This window comes from Lagopus leucura, unplaced genomic scaffold (genome assembly GCF_019238085.1).
Source record: "Lagopus leucura isolate 7727_CA_CO unplaced genomic scaffold, USGS_WTPT01 Super-Scaffold_100157, whole genome shotgun sequence".
NCBI lineage: Eukaryota > Metazoa > Chordata > Aves > Galliformes > Phasianidae > Lagopus > Lagopus leucura.
The window spans coordinates 6,848,094-6,863,560 of NW_024962334.1; the positions used below are offsets into that span (position 1 = coordinate 6,848,094).

At 39.7% G+C, this 15,467-nt stretch overlaps 1 long non-coding RNA gene across 2 annotated transcripts in view; it reads right to left on the reverse strand.

The window, feature by feature from the left end:
• Nucleotides 1-15,467, reverse strand: part of LOC122189729 — a 66,974-nt gene that overhangs the window by 14,657 nt on the left and 36,850 nt on the right. Inside the window, exons 2-4 of one of the 2 annotated variants that reach the window (XR_006181946.1) lie at nt 7,556-7,640; nt 6,981-7,088; nt 5,522-5,566 (exon numbers count right to left, since the gene is read on the reverse strand). This is a non-coding gene — a long non-coding RNA (uncharacterized LOC122189729). Of the gene's footprint in view, nt 1-5,521; nt 5,567-6,980; nt 7,089-7,555; nt 7,641-15,467 lie in introns of those variants that run through there. The other variant, XR_006181945.1, reaches the window with a different exon arrangement.

Here is a 15,467-nt window from a genome sequence, read left to right on the forward strand (position 1 = left end):
AAATAATAATATTCTCCCTCTAGATGCTTACAGAACATTAGCTCCTTCTTGCCTCCAAGCCAAACAGCATGTGTTCTCATGTCTGTATTTTTGCTGGCACAGTTACCATCACAAATGCTGAGGAATTCTTAGTTTTTAAGCAAATGTTAATGTTCATCGATAACTAACAAACCATTTGGGCACACCTCTACAGGCAAGAATAATATTGTTGCTCTTTGTTGAAAAAAAAGATTACTTGTTTTCCTAACTTCAGCAATAATAAATAATAAAAATGATGATCTTCTGGGAAAAAAAAAAATAAATCATACTCCTCTCCATTTCCTACAGCCATGATCTTCATGCATTAAACTCACATTTGGGCCTAAGTTACCAGAAATGTCATGTGTCATGTTTCTGCTTTGAAAGAGCTTTGTTCATCCTTCATGGTTAAAAGCTACCTTTTGTTAAGTTAGAACAGGGGAATTGTCAGTGATGGCCAAAAACAGATCCACAAGTACGGGCTTAACTGCCAAACAAGGGCAAAACTTGCATGAACTCCACACTACAAACAAACACCAGAAAGCAGCATTCACCAACATTTATATATTTGATGACATCCTCTGCATTAAGGACTCTCACACATATTTGAGGTGACTAAAAACAGGGTAGCTAGTTCAATAGGGGATACTAAAAGATTTCAAGGTGAGTTGTCATCAATATAGAATTACAAGAAAAAAGATACTTATCTGTCTTTATCATTGTTAATCACACTTATGAAACCTAAAGGTTACCTAAAAATGGAATCCCAACTGTTCAAATGGAAATCACTAACATCTGACCTATCTTTGGGCTTCTGCCAAATTTTGTTTTGGTCTTTTTATTTATTTATTTTTTTGTTTGTTTGTTTTGATCTTTGCCAGGAACATCACTCACTACAGGGTAAGAACAGTGGGTCCTAGAAACAATTCTTGAGCCTTTTCTTATAATGTTACAATAATAATAAAATGCTGAAAACTGGACAGATGCATTTCAGGTAAAGATAAGGTTATAGCATCAAGCTTCAACAGCTTATTATAAGTAACGAAGCAATAGATATCTATCTAAAAATAATAAAAGCAAGCAATAAAATAAAGGTATTTTTCAAAGTAGGAAGAATTTAACTGCAAAAAAGCTTAAGGCTTCCTTTTGAAATAATCTTTGCATTACTTTCAGGACAGCTACCATAGAAGCAAACAATTTAGGTATGTATAGGTTATATATAAGCACTCTTCTTGTACTGCTGATATTGATAGGGGCACCTCTGCTCCTCTAGAATAGAATGGCAATCTTTTTGGGTCAATTGTTGGCTTGTTGTTGGCTTAGTTTTTGTTTACTTTTTTCATCTTTTTAAATGAGAATAGATCCAAGCCAGGTGCTGCATTTCCCTGTTCTTCTCTTCAACTGACCGGTTTGACCTGGAAAAATGAAGCCCTGTCACTCAGAAAGTGATAGAACTGAAAACAAGAGCACTTTCATCAAGCACCTACTATACATATATTGGATGACTTGACTCTTCACAGGTTAAATAAAGCTATTAAACATCAAAATAACATTGTACACAATTAAGCAATTCGGGTATATTCCTTTTAATAATGTTTGAGTGTAGGCTGCTATGCCTGAAACAACACCACACTCCAAGCTTAACGACACATCTAATTTCCCAAAGGGCTAAAGAGGACTTTCAGGACATCAAACAAACTTTACATATCTGTCAACAGTTTACAGGCTGGTTCAGCCCAGTTCCATTTTGAGCATTAAGAGTCTCATGCTCTACCAACTGAGATAGCTGGGCCAGCCCATAGAGCAACCAAAAAAAATCATAAAACCATGACAATATCAAAAGCAATTTAACTACAGGTCAACAGAACCTTGCTTTCAGAGATTTGCAACTAAAGCTCACGAGTTTTGCCTGTCTCTTGAACTCAGTAACCTCAGACTATCTTAGAATAACAACATATATATACGTTCCTAAACCATCGGTGGCTGCATGAGTAATTTCAACAAGGTTTTCATTTGAGTCTCTTTGAAACTGTGTTTATCCTGTGAAGTAATCCAGTTCCTCTACTGATAAGCATATGGAGAAAGTGTCAGTTAAAATAGTCACTTGCCATAAAATAAAATGCTTTTATTGCAATTAAACTCTTCATTATATTATTCAAGTTGGCACTAAAATACTGCTTAGGAACAAAAGAGCTCACAAGACAACATGCTAGATGAAAATTTCAGGACATGTTCCAAAAGCAGCAAGTGAAGCAAACACTTGCTGAGGAAGCTTTAACAGAAACATGTATTTAGACTGCTCAGTGAATTTGCTCTTCCAGTGGTCACATCACATTTGATGTTAAAATATCCTACAGAACCATCATGCGTGATGAAACAAAACAGTAGTTCACTGAAGTTGCTACAGTTCAACTAATGAAGAGCGTGTAAAACTCCCCAGCTCTACTGGTCTCAGCAGAGATTCATCTGTTATACCCCCTGACCACCATCTCAGCACGAATCTACCCTTCCCTCTTTCTTTATTGACACAACTGACCCATCCATTCTACCCTGACATACTACGTACCTCTTTTCATCCTCCATTTAACAGCATTAACTTATATCCCTCAGGCTGGTGTGAGCCTCTCCTGCTTATCTTAGTAGTCTGCCTACCTACCTCAGGCAACACAACTGCCATGTCCCAGCTTCTCTGGTCTCATTTCAGCCACTAATCCACAGGCCAAGCTGTAAAAGCCTGAGCCACTTCCAATATATTTCATTTTCCTTTTTGCTCTCTGCCTGAGCTCTGCATGCTGAAGAGGCAGCTAACAGCCACCAGCAATCAGCTGTGCACCACCTGCTCCTCTAATCTCTCAACTATCTTCCTCAGATTAAGAAGAAATTTGATGCACCCTCAACCCAGTCTGGAATGAAAAGACGGCTGGAGACATCACAGGAACATGAAATAGCCACCACAGTTCCCACAGGCAAGTAATCAGGCTCTCAAGCCCAGGTACAGCCATCAAGTTTCCACCTCACAGAACCACCCAATCCCTGCCAGAGATCCCTTGCAACTTTAAATGGAACAAGCAGGACGTCCTAGAACTTCAAAATCCCAGAAGGATGGAGATTTGTCAGCTAAGTACATAGTCTGCTAAAATAGAATACAGACATAATGAGCAACAGGGTTTAATTCAGTTTGGTAATTATTCCACCTGTGGCCTAGGGTATTAATTCTGATAGATGAAGTCTTAGAGAACAAAGTCATTACTGATGCCTTAGAGGTGAACGCCTACAAAGTAAATGGCAGCTGTAAATCCATCAGTATCTAATTGTTGCAGTCTATATTGCAGTGTCTTTTTTTGCCCTGACTTCTGTTCGTGTCAGGTTTCCTTTCTTCCCCCTCAGTCAAAGATTTACTTTTCCCAATAATTAAATTAAATTAGATAAATTTGAGCCTAACTGAAACTAATTTTGTATAATATCCCAAACCATTTGCATGAGACTTGTAAAATTCTCCAAGCTATTTCTCTAGGCAGTGGGGTAGCTAATTATCTACCTCTCCAAGCAGCCTTCGAGGCATCACAGATCATTTGTTTAGAAGACAGAACAATTTCATTCCTTTGGAAAAAAAAAAAAAGTGCCCATTACAATCCTAATGCATCATGAAAATTCCATGTTTCCACAGAGATTAAGTAATTCACCCTCCATGGAATATATTTGATCATATAATAACAGGCAGACATGATCATTATGCCTTGAATATCATCATTTAGGAAATCAATCCCTAAACTTTTGGGATATGCAAATCCAATTGATTCCTGAACTGTGAAGCTCTCAAAATGAACTAAGACTTTTGTCACCGTACAAATAGTCACCATCCCTTTAGGTTGGGCTGTGCCAATTTATCTTGTAATCTCTCACATAAAACTGTTTCCATCTAGCCCAGTAAGACCCCTTTTGTCCATAACCAGCTGGTTTACAGATGACAAAATAAACTATGTAAGCACTGTAATTGTGACTACTGTTCAGAAAAAGAATTACAAAGAAAAGCTGAATATGAAATTGCTCACGGATAGTCCCCCCACGTGTCCTTGGAATACAAAGTTAGCCAAAGTCAATCCACATTTTATTCCCTTGCAAACACAGCAAATTCCCACCAGAGTTGCCCTCACTACTTGTTTCAGTATGTGCCTGGGCTGGGTTCTCATCTGCCCACACGGCTGCATCTTAGTAAAGCACAGAGACTCAAACTGTCCAGATCCCTCTCGACTATTCCACTGTGGAGAATTTCAACTCCACAACAAAAGAATGAAAGCAAAGTGGCGTGTTACTGAGGCAAGACATCCACAACAGCAAGTCCTGTACACTGTGTCTCAGGTATCCAAATATAAAATTATTCATACAAGTTTAACACTAGAGTTCTTAACACTACTTGACAACTGAAGTTTTCAACTGATTATATCATTTCCGGAATCTACAATCAAGCACAACTTCAACTAAAATTTGTTTACAGTACCTCAAAACATACCCTCAATCCACAGGTAGCCAAGGACTGTTGGCTTGGGTCAGTACCCCCTCCAAGGCTTACCTACGCTAAGGAATGAAGGACAGAACCACTTAGCATCTACGCAGAGGAGTCAGTTACGCTTTAGAATACACCCACTGATTGCAATTAAGCCAAATACACTTGTTAGTGTGCTTTTGGTTTGGTTTCAAAACAATGCCTATCTTGAAGGGAAAAGAGCATTCACTCCTAACACAGGACAAGAGAAATCTCACAGAGCAATTCTCATCAATATTTTATCCTTCGGTTCTATGTCTGCAGTACCCCAAGACAGAGCTCAGGAGAAGCCTATTCATAACACGAGACATGAGGGATTCACATCATGAAGCCACTGTGCCAATTTTCTCCCTGCCTCTCGTTAGCAAGAGATTAAACCACAAATGATTCACCAAGGAACGTTACCACATTACATTTACAACCGAAAGAAAACATTTTCAATTCCCTGGAGGGCTCAGTTACAACCCTTCAATTAAGCTACAATCCCAGTCTCAATTCACATCTGCCTAAATGATTTCTGAGGACTGACACAAGTCAACACACAACTCTGGTGCTGAAGTCTTTTCCCTAAGCCTCAAATTCAAGTACTGGCCACAACATCTCAAGTACAGGTCTTAGGAGTAATGGCTTCTAAAGACTCGAGCATAATCAACTGCAATGGAAAATAACAGTATAAATTATTCTGATGCTTTCAAACCTTTGAGTACCTTTGCACCCATACAGAGAGGAGCAGCTGATGTTTGAGTATATCATCCACTTTACAGCTACAAGTTAAAAGCCACTGTGTCCATGAACAAAAAGACAAAGTGTTCTGACTGTTGTTTTTTAAGCAAACTTGATTTTCAGAAGACGGAGAAGTATTTCCTCCTGGCAGTTGAATAATTCAGTTTAAAGTTTCAGCTCTCCCCATCTGACTCCATTACAGTATTTTCACTTCTATTACCTGCAGACTCACTGAAGTTGTAACTCGAAACATGAAAGGAAGTTTCCTCATCCTGCATTTCCCTGTGAAAGGAGAATCCAAATACTCAACACCAGCCACAAAACCAGCAATGCCCCAATGAAAAGATGCAAGAACTCAAATTATCCAGGTGCTCTCAGGGAGACAATAAGAATTTATTTCAGGTGCAGAGTAAACACATTAATCAGAACGTCAGCTTAAAATGCAGTAGACCTGGTCTGGAAGCAACCTCCTAATCATTCCTAGCTAAGTTACAGTACTCCTCAAGGCCACTGTTCCTCAGCTACCAGCTCCCCTAATATCCATGGAAAAAAACAGTTCTTTCCCTTCTCGGGCTGGAAGTACAGATAATACAACTTTGAAATTCAATGGTCGTAAGAGCAGCATAAATCTTCTGGGGTCAAATCATTCCTAAAACATCCCAAAAAACTACTGGAATAGTTAAAAATCCTTGCTCAGACTCACGGATGACAACTAAAAAGACACCACTTGACTGGAATAGGCTTCGGAAAAGTAAGATGTGAACCAAGCAGTATCAGCACATTCATATTTCTTTGAACTACTCTGATCTGAGAAGCAGGTTGTATGGCTCTTATTGTCAAGCTTTTTATGAGATTTCTAATAGTTTATGAAAAATAGCAAAAACTACAAATACCAGAAATATTTGTAATTCTTCATGTCTTCAGTGCTCATAAGTTTTATTCCGTGAGATAATGATTTAATGAACTTGAGCTTAGTATAATACTTAGTCTGATAGCATGTCCAGGAATCATCTAAAATAATAACGAAATGTCAAGCAAAACGGGTAACAAAGTTTTTGCTACAAGAAAGTTCATACACAAAGAAAACTAAGTGAAAAAAAATATAAAACTGCTGAAAATAGTATTGTTATGCTGTGTTCTTGTGGGCATAATGAAAACAACATGTGAAGTACCTATTTGATCAACAGAGGAAAACCAGAATATGGCAGTGATCATAAAAGATGCATCTCACATCAGGAAATAAAGAAATATTGAGTGTATCAGATATCAGGTATTCAGCTGCTAAGTAGAAAACTTCTTTAGAAACAGTACAATAAAGACAGTAATTAAAGTAATATTTTCAAGTACAGTTTCCGAACTGTTGTAACAAAAAAGATGCATAATTTACTTGCACTGAATATTTTTTGCATGCAGATGTCAGATTTGTGCCACACTGAATTTATTCACTATCCTTTTTTTAAACCTAGACTTATACATTTTCCATGAAGTTATTTAAATACCACCCCAAGATGCAAAGTTAGCTCTGTGACTGCAAAGATTTTTTTAAAAGAAGTGTGAAATAATTAACATATTCATGAAGGAGTAGAATAACTGCAGACTTCAGGTGAAACACTAGCGTAAGTATCACCAGAACTAAATTGCATCAAAAGGTGCTAAACCCTGTGAGTGTGATTGCTGTAGCATCACCAAGACTTACCAAAACAGCCAAGTGTTCATGCAAGTCCCCAGGAGCTTTAGAGTCAAGAGAAACCTGATTTCTTAGTGAGGACACCAGCCTGAAAGCAGCCACCATGAGGGCACATAACTGAAGAAGAAACGAGAAAAAAGGAAGAGTTTCCAGTCAGACAGTAACGTTCTGACAAATTCAAAATAGCTGTTTTGCAAAGTGTACACAAATTTCTTGATTTGCTGCAGTTTCCTCCAATTACTACCTTTTAAAATAGACTACGAAATCCCTGCACAATAGATCTCTGTGAATGTTGGATGCTTACTGGAAAAGCAGCATTGATTGTATGGCATTTTCCACAGTACAGACATGGCATCCAGAATAACAGTGTGGGAAAGAGCAGCACATTAGGATACACCTGATCTGTTCAGGTTCCTTCAACTGCTTCCCCCATCCCCATTTACAAAGCAATCAATGCAGCTTCTGTCTGTTGGTCTCACTACTGCACTACATCCTGGCTCCTGAACAGAAAAATTTCAGTACTGCAATTCTGTCAACGTCAGAGCAGAGAATTAAGTGATTCTTCTCTACAAATATCTTCACACCTTTAATTTTGCTGTTACTGTTGAAGTCTTCCTTTATTCATGACTATGTGCCTTGTCTTTACTGGAGTCTTCTTGCCTGTAGTTTCTTCAAATGAAAAAGAAAAAAAAGTAGTCTTAGTAACTGAACTGCAACAGCACAGAATTCATAACAACTTGACGCAATTAAATAACTTGACACAGTACAATTAGATAATAAACATTTTTAGTTCAAATTGTCTGCAGTTTTCCAGGGAGCACAGGATGGGATAGTAGTAGCTTTTTGAGATGTGCTCCCATCACCATCCTTGGGACTGCTTTGATTTCAGTCAGCTGAGTTCTTCTGATGAGTTACAAATCATCTCAAATGCACGTGAGCTCTGAATCATAAAAAATAAAAGCTAATAACTAAAGAAAGCATACAAGCACACACCCCATGCATCCCCTGTGACATTCACTGTCTTGTGCACTGCTCAACTTCATAGAATGCAACTGAAGACATATGTATCTATGGCAATGTTCTCCACATCACAAGAGTCAGACTCCTTTCCAGCTGTTACAGGTGAATTTGCACATCTGACATTTGTCTGCATTTGTTCATTAGCCCTTGTCTCCCTCCAGTGGAGGAAGAATCAGACCTCCCTGTATATTAAACAAGGTTCACAGACAGCTGTTACCTGACTAAAGAGTACAGCTTGGCCTTCCTCGAAGGTTTTGTTGCCCCAGTGAAGGAGATCTGAGGAATACTCACTGTTCCTCAAAGTATTTAAATGATGTGAAGCTACATGCTAATTCCTTCTCATCTCCAATTCTTTCCTACTCAAGGTCAATCCTGTATGACAGACAGTCTTCTTCTTATGCAGTCCTAATTTAACCCGTTAGCAAACTTGATCAGTACGTTCGTAGTTTTGTCCTACTTTTTGGTAAGCAGTGAAAACAAAAAATAAGATCAATGTCAAAACCAGTCCTCAAGAACCTTCACTAATAACCTCCCTCACGTCTTACAGTTTCCTTCAACACAGTTTCTCATCTCCTCGAGTCACTCCCAGCATGACACTGGTACTAAGCACCCTCTCCTGCAGCTCAGCTAGCACTTCCCTACATAGCACCAGATGCTGCTGAGGTTGGGGTCCAGTAAAATCTTTCCTTTGCTCTGAAAACAAGCGACATGGCTATGAGAGGGACAGAGAGCACATCACAAGAGGTGTTGGCAGGGAGAAAATTAAAAGCCATCATACCTGACCCTGGTGGGACCTTATCTGAAAGGTTACGTACAGCTTTTTCAGTTAGCCAGAAGTGGAGAAAAAAAACCAACTCCATAAATGAATGCAATTAAAAATCCACACATGACAGCCAATGGAAGAGCTTGTTTTTATAGCTTACCAAAATGAACAGCAAGTGCTAGAAGTTGGGGAAAAAGAAAACTATTTAAGTAAAAGAACAACAATGAGAACTGCCCCAATTCTAACTAACTAAGCATTTTGGCTAAAAGGAGAGCTATATCATGAAGGGAACAGCACTGTGGAATAGAGTTATGGCTGGCAGGAGGGAATCAAAAAGCATTTTATGTTGAACAGTTTCATTTGTAGGACACACAGTGTGGCTGTTGTCCCAGCTAAAAGCAGAAGGCTCCCTAGCCCAGTTTCTTCCACTACTTGCACTGATTCTTTCCAGAGCTCCTCAATGCTAACTTCACCTCCAATGCAAGTCAGGAGAATAAGAGGCTCATTTGGTGATTTACTGCAGATAGGAAGGAGGAAAGAGAAGGGGAAGAGGGTTAACTGCAGCATGAGAGGATATTTTGGAATGTCAGAGTTTGCTATATTGTCATTTCCATGAGTCTATTTTATTTAAAATTAAAATATCTCACAACTACTCTGAAGAACCAGCTGGTTTAAACTCACTTAAACAGGTGCAGCACTCAGAATTTTCCCACTATGTTCTTGGGAAGGTGGTTCTCTCTTGTATCTCTAATTCATCCTCTGAAATTATTCCATTTAATAGAATTCAGCCTCAATTCAATCATTCAAAAATAAGTTGATAAAATCATTTACTTAACCCCACTATAAATATTCTGTTGGTAATGGCTCTGTTGATCTTAAACTCCTTTTTACTTCTTTCTCTTTATATAAGAAAGGTTGAGGTTTAGCCTGTCAGTATATCCCCTTCTACACATCAGTATCTGCACTAACACACAGTATGGCTACCATAAGCCTATAATGGAAACAGGCAGCACTTGACAAAGAATATTCCCACACCAACTTCAAGTCCTCCCTGCTTGAATAGAAGCAAAACAGACCTTGGAACATCCTGCAGACATTCTCGTTCCTCTTGGACTTGCATGAAATCAAGTTATCAAAAGAAAAAAACCATAGCAAGTTTTACATTAAAATGAACTGCCCACTTCTCCTTTTAGAAGAGTCAATCTGATCAGCTCACTGGTCAGTGCATTTGCCCAGGATGCCAGCCAGCCAGCCAAGCCAAAATCCCTGCTTTACCTGACTTAGCATCAGCTCAGTGCTCGAGGAACCATCCTAACTACCAATCAAGTAATTCAGTTTCAGGCAATACTTGGTTATTTACATTGAATAAAAAAGCAAACACACAAGTGAACATCCAACAGAGCTCTCACTTCTGTTGTGGATGGTAACACCACACACTGGTGCACAAGGATAGGAGAGCTCACGAAGTAACTGGGTATCAATTACTCTGCCTCTGTCACTTCGGCTGAAAAAACATCACAAAGAAAATTTCATTAGCATTGGAATACCATGAAAGGCACCAGTTTCTAATGGAAACAGTTCATACACCTACTGCCAACCAAATCTGCAAAATAAAAAGCTACAGCATTAGTAAAATTGCCATTTAAATCTCAGCTGGCTATTGCTTAACAGTAGCAAGTACCTGCACTGTACCTGCCCCATTTCTTGAAATCACACAGACATTACTGATGACACTATTTAGTCAGCATGTGACTAAGATGAGCAATGGTTCTGCTTTCAACCAGAATCTTTGAATAAAACAAAACAATCAAACACAAGAGAAAGCCCATCAGTAGCTATTTCAGACTTGCAAACCTAAAGTAAAGCAGCACTGACAGGTCAGACTTATTCAAGAAACTTGTCAGGAAGCGAGATATGATTACTTCTGGAGCTATTTCTCACATAGCAGACTTTCCTGTATAGATTAATTTTTTCCTCAAGAAACAAAATGTAATTATCTGGACTATATATATTTATTTGCCAAAGAACAAATGAACATAAGCAAACGTGGCATCTGAGTTGCTGTGCAAGAGGCTTTCTAGTGGCTCCCTTCTTTGGAAGCACCAAAGCAACAGTGCCATAGAGAACCAGGGGAACTGCTGGTTATGTTTCACAAAACTTACTAACCCAAAGACAGCAAGCATTAGGATGTTCAACGTGAATAAGCAACAATTCTCGATAAAGTAAGGCTTACTTGCTTTCTCTTAACAAAACAATCAGTTATCTTTTCCAAAGACAAATGAGGAGATTTCATGGACAGAGCAAGACAAATTTGAATACTTTTATTTTCTTTAAATATGCAGACTAGGGGACTCACTTTAATGCCTAGAAGTGACCAAGTCAGTTCAAATACTCCCATACATTTTTATATGTACTCTTGTAAAATACTTCTTTTCCTGCATTAGAAGGCTGAAAGAATCGTCAAGGATCACTATATGAAGCCCTGCTGTTTGTTAATAAAGATGCTTATGAGAGAACTAAGTAAACTGCTGTGGAGAAGCCAAGTAGTTCAACTCCTTTTACTCTCCATGGCTTATTTGGAAAAATAACATTATTTCCTCTCCCCATCTTTCTAGTGCGACTGATCAACCTTCCAAAAACACAAAAGAAGCAGAGTACTTACCTTGCCTTTTCCCCTCTGGAAAGAGGCACAGAAAAGAAATCTCACCAAAATATCAGGTTCTAACTTGTTTCAAAATGTTATTACAAATTTTATTGTGTTCTATGTAATTGTCACTCCCTACAGCACATTCCCAGCTGATGTGCTGAGCAAAGCTTATGAAAACAAAGCCGAACAGTTTGCAACAACTTTCAAGAGAAGTGGACTAACGAAGTTCTGTTTGTCCCATCTCCAAGACAAATTTAATTGCTGGTGGTGTCACGGAATAAAAGGAAGTTCATGAATGAAAAATGATTTCCCTGTTTGGGAACAGGCTGGATAACTGGAGCAGGAGATCTTGATTCATTTCTCTTTCTGCTTGTATACTTTCTGATACAACTTGCAGGAAAACTATTATTTGGTCTGGGGCAGCAATGCAAAAAAGCAAAGGCTTGTTGTGTTGCGTCCCATGTGTCACTGTTCCAAATTCCCAAAGTGTATCAAAAAAAGGATAATTAAATACACCAACCTCCAAAACACATTCTGGATATTAATTAGCCAACAAATTTGGAGCACTTTGGAAATGAAAAGTGGTGTGAGTATTCACTGCTTTGCACATACAGAAAGCATTCATTTTTCGATCTGTAGGAAAAAAAACACACATTGAGATGTGGAACTCCAATTATTAAGCCTTTCTGCTAAAGCAGGTTTTCAGAATTATTTCAAGAAACAAATCTGTAGATTGTTAGTGTGGCTATTATAGAAGACTGCAACTCTTGAGGTCAGAAATAAAGTACAGAAGCTGTTAAAAATAGTGAGAGAAGTCAAATTAAGTCTGGGATAATAATTGGGAAACTTTTCTGGGTCTGTACAGAAGAGCAAGTTTATCAGTTTTCTAACCGGAATAACACATGACTCAAGAGAAGTCTAATTCAGCATATTCAATTCCAAAGTGAACAAATTAAACTATAATTAACACTCTTCACTGAGTTATGATCATTATGTGCCTGAAATGGTTATGAGCACATCAATTCCTTCAACTATTTCTCTATATAAAACACAGTCACACAAGTATTCAGCTGGTAAGGGACCATCGGAGATGTAGCCCAACTCCACCGGCTCGCAAGGGTCAACAAGAGCAGGCTGCTCAGGACTGTGGCTGGATTTTAAGAAATCTCAAGGTTGGAAATGTCTCAGCTTCCCTGGGCAATCTGTTCCAGGGTATGACCAAATTCACACTGAAATCTTTTTTTTTTTTAATATATATTTATATGGAATTTCTTGTATTTCAGTTCATGCCCACTGCGTTTTGTCCTTTCACTGGGCAGCACTTGGACAATCGTTTCCCATCAGAGACTTACATGTATTGATCAGTTCTCCTCCCCATCTCCTTGTGTCCCATGTTTTACAGAATAAATAGTCCCAGCTCTTCCAGTCTCTCCTCGTATGACAGGTGCTTCAATACCTTATTCATCTTTCTGGAACAAGTCTAGGAAACAGACCTCCAGATGCAGCCTTGCCAGAGCAGAGCTAAAGGGAAAAATAAGCGCCTGTGATCCTCTGGCCTCAGCCTTCTACTGCAGCCAAGGATGCTGTTGGCTGCCTCTGCTACAAACACTGCGGGCTCTGTTGTTGCATTGCGTCGTCTACCACTGTGTTCACTTGGTGTTCACATGCATGGGGCTGTTCTTCCCCAGATACAGGACTTCCTGTTGTGAAACTTCAATAAATTCTTCCCTGCTCAGTTCTCCAGACTGCCAAAGTCCCTCTGAAAAGCAGCACAACCACGTGGTCTATCAGTCGGTCCACCAAGCTCACAACATCTGAGAGTGCACTACATCCCATCACCCAGGTCATTAAAGCAGATATGGGCCATAATAACAACCCCTAAGGTGTACCACTACAGACCAGCCTCCAGCTGGAATTTGAGCTGCTAACCACAAACCAGCAGAGTTTGCCAGATTTCAAGGCAACTCACTGTCTGCTTATTGGAGAGTGTTTAAAGTCCTGTTCAAGTCAAGGTAAACCTGCAGTCACCATCTCATCCTTGTCTCTCAAGGCAACCATTCCACCATAAAAGCTACCAGGTTCATCAGGCACAGTTTCTCCTTTATAAATCCACGCAGACCACTCCCCATCTCCGTTCCCTTGATGTGCATCTGAACAGGTGGAGAAAACTAATTTATTAAATATAAAGAAAACCTATTTATATTACTAAATAAAAACAAAACTCATCAGTGAAGGGATTACTTATCTTTTTGCCTAAAAAATACTGAAGAATAAGTTATTTTGACATAATACAAAGATTGCTCCAAAAGTAACGCTTCACATTTCTTTCCATTAAAACAACAAAGGCCACAATAACAGTATTTGACTCGAAATTCTCAGTTATAAAACACCATTTCTCAACACAGCCACCAGTATTAGCTAAACATTTTCACCAACCAAGCTCATAACAATCTGTGCCAGTGCAAGGCAAAACGCTGTCACAGTGACCACTAATGAACTGCACCACCCAATACATCACAGTTCAGTCCCCATAAACACTCAGCAAGTGCCTACAAAGGTTAACAGGTGTTACTCACATGGAGGAATGCTCTTCCACGCCTTTCCTACTTCACACGTATCTCATACCAGATGCTATTTTGTCACATTGCACCTCTGTTGCCATCGATTACATGCAATATTTTTTGGAAGGTTCAGCTGCCACATACACAATGACAGCACCCACCTCTGATGTGTCAGGCCACCATAAAAAAAAAAAAAACAACTGTAGGCATTACTTTCAGACACAACCTTGTATTACTGATGTTCATTGTGCTGCTTCACAAATAAAACTCCAAAAACCAAGGTCCCTGTGAGGCTGAAGTCTCTGACCTCCCCAGAACTTAATTGAGGTAGGCTGAATCAAACCCATGGTACCAATAACCAATCAAACCTCCAGAGGTGCTATCTGCACCATAGGCCTTCACAAAAATAAGGATGAGACAAAAGGAGAAAAAAAACGTAAGACCTGGCTGAGAGGGACACGTGTCCCTGTTAGCCAACATGGCAGCTTAGTAGTTGCTGCTGTCTTCTACCATCTTGATGCTATGCATGAAAGCAAAACACTGCAAACATCCAGGAAAAAACAAGGCATCAACTAGACCCATGTAAGCAAAGGCACAGTTAGCCATCATCTGACACATGAACACAACTGGTGTTGGTCTTAGCTCAGCAACAGTCTGCACATGCTCTTGGCACACCATTGGCAATTTAGTCACCACACAGGAAACAAACACCTCCCTTTCCCTGTCACCTGATGGTAGAGGCTGAACACTTCCACGTTGCTTGAGGTACACTGGGGTCAACTGATGAAGAACAGCCACCTCTGACCCTGCCCCATCCTCTCAACAGAGCTATACCAGAGTCTGCACCAGTGACCTTCACAAAAAAAGGATGACAACAAAGGGAGAAAAGCAACAAATTGGCTGAGAGGGGACATTGCCCCCATTAGTCCACTGGGCAGCTCAACAGTTGCTGCTGCCTCCTGTCATCTAGAAAGGAGTGAAAGGAAAACTGGAAACATCCAGGGGAAAGGGGCACGCTGGGATCACCTGGTACCATGTTAGCATAGGCACAGCAAGCCATCACCTGACACGTAAATACAGCTGGCTTTGGTCTCACTTCAACAACAGTCTGTACAGTCTGCTCGGCATACCGTTGGCAATTTCGTCACCACACAGGAAACAAACACCTCCCTTTTCTCTTTACCTGATGGTAGCAGCTAAACACTTTCATGCTGCTTGACGTATACTAAGGTCAACAGATGGGGAAGAGCCACTGACACACCTGTGCCCCTAAGCTCTTCCCAAGACTGCTATACCAGAGACTGCAGAGATCGAATCTGTCCAAACTACTTCTCACGAGGCACAACTGATAGCCAGCTGTTCTTTGTGCATTGCCATGGATGGCATGGCTTCACCTCCAATCACTCATTCCATGGTTCTCTTAAGGAAAGAACAGGCTGAGGACAGCAATCCCTAATCAGCCTTCCATCCCCCAGGTGCAAAACCCCAGCACCAGGCCCCAAGGA